Genomic DNA, 13,537 nt, shown 5'->3' on the forward strand with positions numbered 1-13,537 from the left:
TAAGATAGTACTATGATATAATTACATTTAATCTTAAAATGTGTGTGTGTGAATTACACATGCAAATGCCCAGGAAAAGCTTAAAAGTAGGATGGAAATAAGACAACTTAAATTTTCTACTTTATACATATCTGTATTGCTAGAATGACTTTTGTAACTCAGATTAACACTGCTTTTATAATAGTTTTTAAAAGAAAGGACCACTTTCCTGACATTCTAAAGTGCTGACAATTGTGTAAGGACTGACTAAAACAGTGACTATAAACTAAGAAAATTTACAAAATAACTTATCATCATAAGTGCCCAACTTCCACACTTCAAGCAACAGACAACAAACCTACTCCATTCCAGGAACTGTGTGTGGCAATGGGTACACAATGAAGAAGAAAACAGGCATTATCCCAAATAAATGCCTTCGTTTCTATTCCATTCCAATTGCCTACTATTTCTAAAATATTCAACCTAACTTAACCAAAATCAACATCAGTCCCAAAATGATACATCATAGCTTTTGCCATTTCTGTAAATTGAAAACTTCTTTAGAAATTCATTTTCTAGGTTTCTATGGTAATTACATAGTTTATAGAGCATTATGGACACTTAAGAGCAAGGGCGCAGGGTTGTAGCATTTGCTACCTACATGATCACAGGGAAAGTTCCATTTCCTCACCTGTAAAATGGAAGTAGGATAATAATAACAAATCCTCTGAATATTGCTCTGAGGATTAAAATTAAATGAGATCCTATGTTATAAAAAGGCTTAGCACTGGGCTGGTATTGTGGCTCAGTGGTAGAGCACTTGCCTAGCATGTGAGAGGTTCTGGGTTCGATCCTTAGCACCACATAAAAATAAATAAATAAAATAAATGTATAAAAAAATTTTTAAAAGGCTTAGCACTATGTATAAATATGTAACAACAAATCCCATCATTATGTACAACTATAATGCACCAATAAAAAGTGTGGAAAGTGAAAAAAAGAACAAAGAAAAATAACGTTCACTGGAAGAAAAAAAAGGCTTAGCACCATATAGTCACTGATAAATTAGTATTATTAATATAATTAACATCAGATAACCCTAAAGTACAAAACAGTTCACAACATGCCAAACATTTAAGATTTATATATCTCTGTCATTTTTCTAACAATAAATATGTATATATATAAACGCATATATAGATATGCCTTGTATAAACACATATAAATGGTTTTCTACATAAAAGTCCACAATTAAAACTTTCAAGGGCTGGGGTTGTGGCTCAGTGGTGGAGCACTTGCCTCGCATGTGTGAGGCCCTGGGTTCAATCCTTAGCACCTCATAAAAATAAACAAATAAAAGATATTGTGACCACATACAACTAAAAAATATGTATTAAAAAATACTTTCAAAACATCAGTATATTGTAAAACCTATATCATAATATACACACAAATGTATCAGTGTATATTGTCAAAAACAAGCTATAAACACAAGTCAAGAACTTCTCTACTGGAGGCAGGGGGCTAATTTTTTGGTTCATTTTGATTCTAACTCAAATATATTTAAAACTTTACAGTTTTAATAAATATTAACATGACATAGACAAATGCTTTAAAATTCAGCCATTAGTTAGGTTGAGGGTATAGTCAGTGGTAAAGTGCTTACTGAGCATGCTCAAGGCCCAGGGTTTCATCCCCAGCACCACCAAAAAAAAAAAAAAAAAAATTATATATATTCCATAAAGCACATTCATGAGTTTTATCTCATATAATTCTTTTAAAAGCATAGTGAAACAAGCTCTTATTTCTTTCTCACTAGGAAACTAAAGCTCAGCAAGGCTGAATTTTCTAAGAGTGTGCATTTGAGTGATAGGACTGGACGTAAAGCCAGGTCTTTGATAAGTCACAACTGTTTGATTTATGTTAGCCTGGGACATTGCATAAAAAGAGAAAACTGTGCTCAACAATTTAGGTGTATCGGGAGCTCCTTAGTGAATATTCATGAGTGCCCAGTTTCACTCCTCTTATTTCCAACTTAAGTACTTCAGGAATTAACATGAACATATAAAAACAAAATATAGAAAAGGATACTTCATCCAAACCTGGTTATTTTCTATACTGGTCAATTAATATCAAAGACCATTTTCTCCTTATATTTAGCCCTTGGTACTTAACTTTTTGTAACTACTGAATTTATTTCATTTTAATATTAGGTCTTGAAAAGATAAATTAACATAAAACAAGTTTATAATTTATGGAATTTAAACAATTTAAATTATGGAATAATTCCATAAATATTTGACATTTCTAAAGAATCTATTAATGACTAATATACATACTTACAAATTTTAATTCACAATTATGAGGTGAAAAAAGGTTAGTATTACTATTGTAAAGCGATTTCTTAAATAAATACTACTAAAGGCATAGTTTTTTTAAATACACATAGTAGACACAGTAGCCATCAGCAATAATATTCCAAGAATTCCACACTAAGGAAAAAGATATAATAGATACTGGTCAAGCAGGTGAGAAAGATTATTCCTCGACATACCTACATTCAAATTAAGGAACATATATTGTAACATATGCTTACATTTTTCAGCATTCCTAGGCAACCCATTCCTATCTCAAACAGCTAAAAGGAATCAGCCATACAAATAAAATATATACTAAAAGTTCAAGAGTCTAAAAGAAATCAGTATCCAAAACAAGAAAAATAGCATAAAAACTTAAGATTTTTTTTTTTGAACCTAACATTTTAAGTACAAGCCAGACCTGAAATCACATTTTCTTTCTGGGGTTATTCACTGGCCTCTAACATATCAATCCTGTAACACCATGAACTACAATAACATACTTCAAAATATAACAGAATTTTTTTCCAGGTTATATATACTGTGACCCAAGGGGCATTTTTATAGCATCTTGTTTTCTTTAATCAGCTACTTTGGATATTCTACCAGTACAAACGTTACGAACATCTTTTGAACTTTCTGAAGTCAACTGAAACATGGTACAGTGGCAATGAACAATGGACAGGCAGAATAGAATCCTGGTCACAAAATTATGCTATTGGCTTGTCTGACTTTGGGTATTTATCACTTAAGGAGAAACTGAGGTAAAAAGACATTTTGTGTACAGCAAAATTTTCTAAGGATTGCCACATCATTACCACAAGTTAAAATCTCTAGGTGTTGTGAAAACAGTCTGGACTTCTGATCAAATTATAGTGTAGAATGGGGAGGTTATTTTAAATAATAACTACTGCTACTGTTAATTCAAAAGATATACTGAGTCCTTATGTGTCAAGCACTACACTAAGCATTGTCATAGACTTTAACACTAACCCCTCTGGTAGTTACCAAAGGAGAACCCTCAAAAGAAATCTTTTTAACTTTACAAATGAAAACATGAATAAATTATTAAAGAAATCTTGGGGCTGGAGATGTGGCTCAAGTGGTAGCGCACTCGCCTGGCATGTGTGCAGCCTGGGTTCGATCCTCAGCACCACATACAAACAAAGATGTTGTGTCTGCCGATAACTAAAAAATAAATATTAAAATTCTCTCTCTCTCTCTCTCTAAAAAAAAAAATCATAACTAAAAAAAAAAAAGAAATCTCACATTTCTACCTTTCAGACTACATCTTTTAAATTTGTACTGAAAAACTTACTTTCAGGAATTTGGGTTTTTTTGGTACCAGGGATTGAAGTCAGGAGCATTCAACCACTGAACCACATCCCAAACTCTATTTTGTATTTTATTCACAGACAGGGTTTCACTGAGTTGCTTAGCACCTTGCTTTTGCTGAGGCTGACGTTGAACTTGCAATCCTCCTGCCTCAGCCTCCTGAGCTGCTAGGATTACAGGTGCGAACCACCATGCCTGGCAAGATGTTGACACTTATAGAGATCAATCACACAACTCTGAACTCCTTCTATCCAACTCACTAAATAATTGTCCCCTTGGGGGAAAAAAAAAAAAACAGGAGAGGGAGACAAATCATGCCTGACAATAAGAGGCTTCTAATGCCCACACTAGCAAATACCGAGGCTATTAATCATAAAGTGACCTATTTCACCACACACATAAAAATTACTTGCAATTGCTAAGTCATTTTGAACTTATGTAAATGTTATTTTACGTATAAATTTTATAGCAGCTGATTAAAAAAACACAATAAACTCATCTAAGGTAAACAACAGCACTGGAATGCTTCTGAAGATTCGCTTTCGAATTTCCGAAGCAAAATAATCATAGTATTATTAATCAAACTTTACTTAGTAAAAAGTTCTTACAGACTTGGGAAGCTGTGTATAAAATGGAGTAGACAAGAAGGGAGGGTTCCCTGTGCTGCTCAAATCAACTACAGATCCCAGAATGCAATGCTCTAATCTGAAGTTAAGCAAAAACTGCAATGCACCTTGGGACTTGTAGTAAGAACCACTTCACTCTAACAGCAAGTTTCAAGAAAGTCTGAAAACTACCTAGCACAATTTGACTAGATCTTACAATCAGGGTTTAGTCAAATTTAGATCTGATTTATTTTCTGTTCTAGGCAGTTTCTCTGGCACACTGGAAGAAGTATCAATTAATATTAACATTTCCACATTAGAAAAACCTTATATAGAATAAGCATTAAAAGCAAAGAGATTTACTATTATAGAAATAAATTTTTTGAAACTTTTTTTAAACTTTGTATCCATTTCAATGTTCTCTATCCTCTCTCCCCAAAATTATTTTACCAGGTTTCCTTTTAAGAGTTGTTTAAAATATGTTTTATAAATAATTTTTCTGGAAGAAAATTCTTATAAGCAAACATTTCCCATAGTCTAATACTTCCCATAAGGAAATATATTCTTATAATGATCTATCTATATACCACCACCATAAAAACAAAAAATACTAAAGATCTCTTTTGTTAGATCTTATTCGATATTCATGCCCTCCATTCCTCAACCCTATTCTCTACAAGCATACACACTTGTATTTCTGGAAAGAACAGTTAGAATAAAATATTCCAACTACAGGCCCTTTCTTTTATTCACTGACCTCTTCAGAAAACATAAAAGATATTTGTAAACTATTAATAACATGTCCAAACCCAAGCTAAGTTTGACATGTAATTTATGTATACTCAGTTCCTACATATATCCCTATTTTCTGCAAAACACTGGAAGGAGGCTGGGAAAGAACTAAGTGCAATCTGCATCAGGAGGCCTAACACAGGTGGTGGGTTATTTTCAGGCAACAGCACCTTCACAAACATGCTGTGGAATACTGTCCAAGAAATTCCTAACAAGGAAAGATAAGCTGGCACACAGATTTAACACAATCCAGCTAAAAATCACCTGCAACACATGCTACTACATTTCACCATAAAAGTGACAGGCTACTAAAGGATCTGAAGCTTCATCAATACAACATACTGTCCATAAGGCCAGAGTAACCAGTTGCCATGGTTACTATCACCCACTTTTATCAAGAAATTACTATCATTTCCCTGAAGTTTTGGGTACTTAAGTTAAATTTTTTTTGTTTTAAACCAGCTTAAGGTTCTGTTAATTGAGTGAAAGAACCAACTACTGTTTGATTTGTAAGTATGTCTCTTTGGAGATGCACATGGTTAACAATACTTGGATCTGCAGCAGAAGAAAATCAATTCCTTTCTGCTGCTCCTTCTCCTCAAGTACTGACAGTTTGTATTCTCAATGCAGCCAAAACAATAAAACAAAACCCATCTTTTTGGCTTCTGTGTTTAAGTTATGTTTTTTCCCTTAGGCCCACAAAGCAAGTCAAAATAAAGCCCAGATCATCAACCTATTAGGCTTCATCCCCTTCCTATCTCCATATTACTGGTTCACCTTCTTGTCTACTTTATTGTTGTTTTGTTGTTTGTTATTTTGGGGTATGGGTTGTTATTGTTTGTTTTTTGTTTTGTTTTTGTTTTTTGGTCTTGTATTATTTTCGGACAGGGTCTTACCATGATACCCAAGCTGGCCTCAAACTCCTGGGCTCAAGTGATCATCCTGCCTCAGCCTCCTGATAAGCTGGGACTGAAGGTGCACCTAACACCATACCCACCTTCTTGTATGCTTTAAAAAGCAGAAAACATTTCTATAGCTGATTCCAAAATATAAGAAAGAATGTCCTTTAATTGAGACTCACTAACTTTTTTATTAAAAAAAAAATGTGGGGAGTGGGGTAATTTGCACAGTATTGGAAAAAAGTAAGTGGAGGAGGAATATTCAAAATGCCATACAAGAATTTGGTGTAAGAAAGTTGCTTTGGAAAAGTCCCAAGAATGACTGAACTATAAGGGTAGAGTTCACCACCACCACTTCCAGTGGAAGAATTAATTGGTAGTCAGGTAACAGGAATGTTATTTTTCTTTCTTTTTTTTTTTTTTCTTCTCATTTTTTCTTTTTATAGTACTGAGGATTGATTGAATCCAGCTATACCATTGAGCTACAATTTGTCTTTTTTATTTTTTATTTTGAGACAGGGTCTCTCTAAGTTGCTGAGGGTCTAAGTTACTCAGGCTGGCCTTGAACTTAAAACCTTCCTGTCTCAGTCTCCTGTGTCACTGGAATTACAGACACACACTACCGCACCTGGTTAGGAACATTATTCTTAAAGTCTCTTAAAATATTCTCATAGAAGACAAATATTCAAAAATTTAATGCATGAATAAGAATTACATGAAAGTCTACAAAAAGGTATGGTTATACATACACACAAACATCCAAAGAAGAAAACATATACTCTTTAAGAAATACTTATCAGAGCCAGGCGCGGTAATCCTAGCAGCTCAGGAGGCCTTGCAGAGGCAAGGCGCTAAGGAACTCAATGAGACTCTCTCTTTAAATACAAAACAGGGCTAGGGATGTGGCTCAGTGGTTGAGTGCTCCGGAGTTCAATCTCCAGTACCAAAAATTTAAAGCAGTTAACTTATTACCACTTTAAAAAAAAAAATCCCAAAGCAGAAAAAAGATCCACCTAGTAAACTAATGTCATTAAAATGTATTGCTATGCTCCTAATGAATACTTAGGCCTACCCCAACACACACACACACACACAAAAAAAAAAAAAAAAAAAAAAAAAAAAGCTCATGTACAGGAGGAGTTCCTGTACATTTCTTAAGTCATGTACATTTCTTAAGTCAAAATCACAAATATTTCCCAGCACAAAATAATATGAGAATTCAAACATGTTTCAAGAAATCAGTTTTCAATATAGATATAAAAGGTCTATCAAAGGTCAGAGACCTAAAACTCTAATCCCTTCCATTCTCCTTTTGAATAGTGATACAAAAGCCTATCACGATAAAATACTAAGGATACAAAATTTAACAGCACATTAATATAACTTTAACTTCAGCATTTCTTTTTTTTTTAAGAGAGAGAGAAGAGAGAGAATTTTTTAATATTTATTTTTCAGTTTTCATTGGACACAACATCTTTATTTTATGTGGTGCTGAGGATCGAACCCAGCATGTCGCGCCCCCCCGCATGCCAGGGGAGTGTATTACCGCTTGAGCCACATCCCCAGCCCAACTTCAGCATTTCTTAACAAAAAATTTTAGTATTCACTGTGGCATAACAGTTAATATCACACTTAAGGTTTCATTTTTATTTAAACAGTTAAATGTTTTTCTGACCCTTCCAGAAGAATGTTTCTATATTTATTTTCTAATTGGGGCTATCTCACAAAAAATAGTCACTTCTAAAATTTAAGATACTATACCTTTTGCTATATTCATGAAAAGAAGGATTCCCAATTAGCTATATTTTGGTTTGAGTAATTTTTTTGTTTTATTTTGTTTTGTTTTTTAATTTTCTGTTCCAAAACTATGAGCAGAAGTCTATGAAGAAAGCCACAACTCAAGGTTTAAACTTCTGGGTTATTTTTACACAAAAATATTTCAGTGTACTCCTCTAGATATGAGTAGTCATTTCCCCGTGCATCCTTCTAAAATAGAAAAGCAAAAATAATACACACATATACCTAATACTAACACATACAGATGCACATATTTTGACTGTGAAACAAGGTTGAAAGCTTAAGTCAGTAAGAATTTTTCAGAAAGTTCCCAGAGTCAATCAAAACTTGAGCCATGACATCTATTACTCTGTGTGTTATTAACAATCTAAAGAAGAGATGAGGAACTTAAACACTCACTAAAAATCAACTACTATTACATCAATGAAGAAAGGAAGAAAAACAGTAATAGGGGACATACATTTCTTAAGATCTTAAAAAGGAAAAATGGTCTTTTTTTGAATTATGGTAAACTGCCTAGGCAGCATTTTTTAAACAAAGATTCAAAACTATAACAAAGAGATTTTTGGTAACCACATCAGTATTTAAAAAACAAAAATTCATGAAGTGTCCAGGGTGCACTTTTAATGCATTAATTTCCCAACTGACAGGGAGAAAGTTAGCATTTTAAGATATAAGTTCTGTTTATGTATTAATTGGCTATCTATCCCGACAACTATCTGCATGGCTTCTTAAAATTTACAAAGAACTTTCATATGTCTTACCTAATTTGATCATACTAAGAAAGCAGTATAGTATGCCTACAAAAAAGACAAAACACAAAGCAGGTTCACTACATTTTCTATACATTTCCAAGTTTTTAAAACTTTGATATAAAACTTTACAAGCAACCACAGTAGCATGATTATTGCCCCTGATAATTCACTAACACAGAGTTTCAAAGGACCATATGCTGCAAATGCTATGAAACTGTTAAAGTAGTTACTTGGTCTTTATGCAGTTTTTGTTAAGTTTTAACTAAGCCATTGTCAGCAATGATCTATACCCACAAATGTAACTTTACTATAGTTCAAGAATCTCAACCTGTGGAGACCAACTTAAATACATCAACCATACGTATTTATAAAGTTGGGTGCCTAAGAAGCTCTCTATCTATCGTAGAATCACTGTCCAAAGATTCAAGAACATACACACACACAATCTAAAATTTTTTCCACACAGATCCTTCTTTCCAAAAATCTCAACTACTCTACATCCTATTTATATTATTATTATAGAAAAGATCACAAGGCTTAAAACCCACATCATACCAATGATTTTTGTTTATTATAAATGCACGTTTTAAAAATGTGTTCAACCCCTCATTCATCATTACAAGAATTTAATGTAATTCATCATTACATTCCCCTTCAAAAACAAAAAAATTCTAACAGCACTCTATACCTAACCCCAGCATTCTTAAGCTATCCACAACAAATCTACTCTGCATAGTATCATAAGCAGGTAAAACATGGTCAAAAATTTCAAATAGCAAATGAAATTTATTAATGGTATTTTTTAATGGACTTACTCAAAATCTTTCTGAAACTTTAAGGTGTTAATCCTGTTGCTTAGCTGAAGCTTAAGTAGAGCTGCAGTAAGTATTAAGACCCTCAAAATTCAAAAATTTCCTTTATCTCGTTGTAGCACCTCCTGCTGGATATCATTTAGAGATCTTCAGGTAAGCAGAAGAAGAGTATTTCTGAGACCACTCCTTCCAGATAATTAAATAAGGAAAAAGATGGACCCTTCAAAGCTAAAAGAAATAGTGCCCCATCCATCACTTATACTTAATAAAATATGGCATAGGTAGATGTCTTATCACCGGTTCCATAAAGACTTGCCCAAGTCCAAAGTGCAACATCCTTAAAATAAAGTCTTTCAAAACTTTCTAAAAACTAAATTAAAATGCCATCAAAAGCACTGACACCAAAGACTTTATTATGGGTAGCCAAGCAATGCCAGTCCAGCTGCAAATACTATTATGTTACCAAAAGCAAAAGAAAAGCACTTGGAGTTTTTAACAAGTTGGCCATATGTTTGTGTTTTGAGAATTTTCCGCACTATTGTTATGTTCTTCACTTATAATTATTTATCTACAGAAGTCTTAGGTACAGAATATTTTTTAATAAGTATGAGTTTAAATGCACACAAAAACTTCCCCTTTGCCATCAAAAGATATGTTCTGATATTTCCAAATGCATTCTTCGAACATTTTAAATGGCTCCTAATAACTTGTGTTAAGCCCCCCACCCCAGATTCCATACACAAATAAAGACTGAAGAAGAAAATAAGACACTTACCGAAATTAAAATGAATAATAGTATTTCCAGTAAAAATGTAGTAATCGTTTCCTACAAGCCTGTAAACCAAGTAAATTGTGAAACTTTGAAGAAAGGGGAGTGGGCTAACCTTCAAAAACCAAACAAAAGCTGACCTATTTATTTCCTTTACCCAAACGTAAACGAATACCAAATGTAAACAAATAACATAAACACTGAGAAGCATGTTTAAGCCTCAATTTCAGACCCCTTACTAGGCCTTCAATATAGCTGCAGATGTTGATGTTGATGAATAGTATACTCTAAAAGGCATATCCCAGCTCCTCACTCTAAAGAACCCCTATAAAGTTGCCTATCAAAAGGTTCCTTCCTAGAGTGCACAACTGCTTTAAAAAAAAAAACAAAAAACTTTCATCAGCCTAAATTAATCTGATTCTAATATTCAGCTATCAATTATTAATATATAAATGTTCCTAACTTCCCTAGCTCAAATATCTACATTCCTGACACCTACCATTAAAAAAAATGCACAACTAGCACCCCAGCTATGGGGCAAATCACTGAAATCTGAAACATAGCCACAAAGTTCACTGTCAAGGCCAGTGTTGAGGCCCAAACACGTCCGGACCTTAACTCACATTTGAAATTCTAGAAATCCATACTCCCAGAGACATCATTTAAAAACAACACAAATGGACGTGCAGGGTGAGATCCTCTACTTCAAGACCTAAACAAAGAATATTTCAACATATGACCGGAATATGATGACACCGGATTCACCAATGAAAACAAAACCTGCCTACCATTAGCAGTCGTCCCCTCATCTCAACAACTCAACTACTTAGAAATCACTCTCGGCACATCTACACCCCACAACCGGCGTGTGGCCTCCTCCCGGGGTGCAAGCCACAGACAAAGTTGAAAGAAGACATTCTCGCCCGGTGCCCAATCTCGAGATCAACCCCTCCCCTGCCAGGGCCACCTTGCTGCTACCCACCATCGCGAACGTGGTCAGGAGGGAAAAAAAAAAAAAAAAGAAAGAAAGAAAGAAAAAGAAAAATAAATCCTAGCAGCACCGCTCAGCAGAATAAAGAGCAGGGAGAGGATGACGAGAAGTGTTGGGAACTGCGTGCACGACGGGGCTGGACCAAACGGAAAGAGTCCCACTCCGCGCGCCCCTCCCCCCGGCGGGGGCACGGGGGGGAGGGGCGGCCGCGGCCCCTCTCGGAGCGGCCTGTCCGGCCCGGCCCGCGCGGGGTCCCGGGGCGCCCCGCGGCCGCGGGCGCCGGGGGCGACTGCGGGAGGGCCGGCCCCGGGGTGAGGGGTGCAGGCAGACTCTCCGGAATAACAAGTTGCAGAAGAAGAAGAATAAGCGGAATTTCCCCAACGCTGCTCCGGCCACCCAAGACAAATGCACCAACACACACACACACACACACACTCGGGCCCGGCGGCGTCAGCAGCCGCAGCTTATTTTTTTTTTTTTTTTAACCAGATCCCTCAGTCATCAAACAAGATGGTTTTCCAAAAAAATTTTTTTTTAAATTAAATAAATAACCATAATAAAAACTTCCCCCCGACAGCATCCCGGGGTGGGGGGGGGGGTGGAAGAGCCCACGCGACCCTCCCCGGGCCGAGGGGGAGCCGGAGGGGGCGGCCGAGGCTCCGCGCCCCCCGCCCCCGCCCGCGGCCCCCCGGCCGGCCCCCAGCCGGGACAATGTGACGCCCCCTCCCCGCCACCCCCGGCGCGCCGCCTCTGTCACCCGCTCCGGCCCTGCACTCAGCGCCCAGGCTCCCGAGGCTGCTCATAAACTTACTTCCAATCTATCCTGGGGAGGGGTGGAGGGCAGAGGGGAGGAAGGGGGAGACGAGGTTTTCCCATTGTCTTTTTTTCGGGGGGGAGGAATAGGAAGGGCACGCAGGGGGGCGCCCCGAAGGGGAAGTTATTGCTCAAATCTCAAGTTGACTGAGGGGTCCTGACGAGAACACCCCCTTTCCCTCCTCCCTCCCACACACCCCTCCCCTCCCCCTACCTCCCCCCACAACAAACTCCAAGCAGGCAGCCCCTGTTCCTCCCAGAGACAAACACCAGAGACAAGACAGAGGGAGAGAGGGCGACAGGGAGAGGGGGAGAGGGGAAGGGGGAGGGAGGGGAAATAGAGCTACTCAAGAAAAAAAAGAGAGTGAGAAGAGAGAATGGAAAAGCTGGGATACTGCACCCTCCTGCTGCTGGCTGGCTGTCCCCCCTGGCAGCTGGAGGCAGGAACTCTGAGCAGGAGAAGCAGGAGGAGGAGGAGGAGGGAACTCTTCTTCATGGGGAGGGAGGGAAGAAGCTGGAGCTGCTGCTGCTGCTTCTGCTGCTGCTCTGGGCCTCTCGCACTTTTTAGATATTAGTGTGTTAAGATGGTAGGTTGTTCCCTTCTCCCTCCTCCTCCTCCTCCTCTCCTCTCTCTCTCTCCCTCTCTCTCTCTCTCACTCACTCACTCTCTCTCTCTCTGGGCTGTTTCTTTCCTCCTCTTCCCCAGGCAAGGGGGGGTGGGGAGGAGGGGGTGGGGGGAGGAACTGGAGCCTCCTCCTCCTTCAGGAGAGACACACACAGGCCCCGGGCCGGAATGGGGGGTGGGAATCAGAGCAGCAGGAGAGAAACTGTGGGAGACAAACAAGCCCAACTCTTCATCCTCCTCCTCCTCCTCTCAGCAGCAGCAGCGAGCACCACCAGCCCATTCACCACCCGGCCCCGGGCCGCAGCACCTCCGCCGCCTCAGCCCGGGGATCCCTCCGCCCAGGCCCAGACACACTCGCCCGCGCGGGAACCCGCCGCGCGGCCCCGCCGGCCCGCCGCCGCCGCCGCCGTGCGCGCCCCCGCCGCTCCCGAGAGCCGGGCGAGAGGGACTGGGCTGGGAAAGCGGGGACGAGGGAGGGGGGAGTGGAGGCGCCGGGGGAGAGGGGCACGGCGGGGCGGGAGGGGGCCGCCGGGCGGAGTTGTACGGCGGCCGGCCCGGGCCCCCGCGCCCCCTCCCGCGGCTCCCGGGACGCGCGGGTCCCCCCCGGGGGCGCGGGGCGGCGGCGGGGGGGGCGGCGGGGGCCCGCGGCGGCGTTCGGGCGGGCGGACTACTTGACGTGTCGGTGCGGCGAATTTATTTCACTTTGCCTAAGGAACGGGGTGTGCTGCGGCCCCCATTGCCTAGGGAAAAAACCCGGATGTAAAGTGAGTGAAACTAAACTAGAGTGAAGTAGGGCAGCAGCAGCCAAACTCCAGTGCAGCGGCGGCGGCGGCGGCGGCGGCGGTGATGGGGCCGAGCACGGAGCGGCGGCGGCCAAACTCCGGGGCCGCCGCAATCCTGGGCCCGTGCAGCGCTGCAGCTCGGCTCCCATGCAGCCGCAGCAGAGGCGAGGCCGGAGCCCGCTGCGGCCCCCCCAACTCCGCGGCCCGAGCCCAACTACCCCTCCCG

The 13,537-nt window shown here is 39.7% G+C and overlaps 1 protein-coding gene across 17 annotated transcripts in view; it reads right to left on the reverse strand.

The window, feature by feature from the left end:
- Phf21a (PHD finger protein 21A) overlaps positions 1 to 12,821 on the reverse strand; it is a 189,923-nt gene extending 177,102 nt beyond the window's left edge. For 3 of the 17 annotated variants that reach the window (XM_046456810.2, XM_046456856.2, XM_046456840.2), the window contains exon 1: positions 12,305 to 12,820. The gene's annotated coding sequence lies outside the window, so the exon portion shown is untranslated. Of the gene's footprint in view, positions 1 to 8,528; positions 8,546 to 10,106; positions 11,270 to 12,304 lie in introns of those variants that run through there. The other 14 variants (XM_058583614.1, XM_058583585.1, XM_058583639.1 and 11 more) reach the window with 11 other exon arrangements.
- Between the last annotated feature and the right edge of the window lie 716 nt (positions 12,822 to 13,537).

This window comes from Marmota monax, unplaced genomic scaffold (genome assembly GCF_021218885.2).
Source record: "Marmota monax isolate L192 unplaced genomic scaffold, Marmota_monax_Labrador192_F-V1.1 WCK01_AAM20220418_F8-fsc00047, whole genome shotgun sequence".
Classification (NCBI taxonomy): Eukaryota; Metazoa; Chordata; class Mammalia; order Rodentia; family Sciuridae; genus Marmota; species Marmota monax.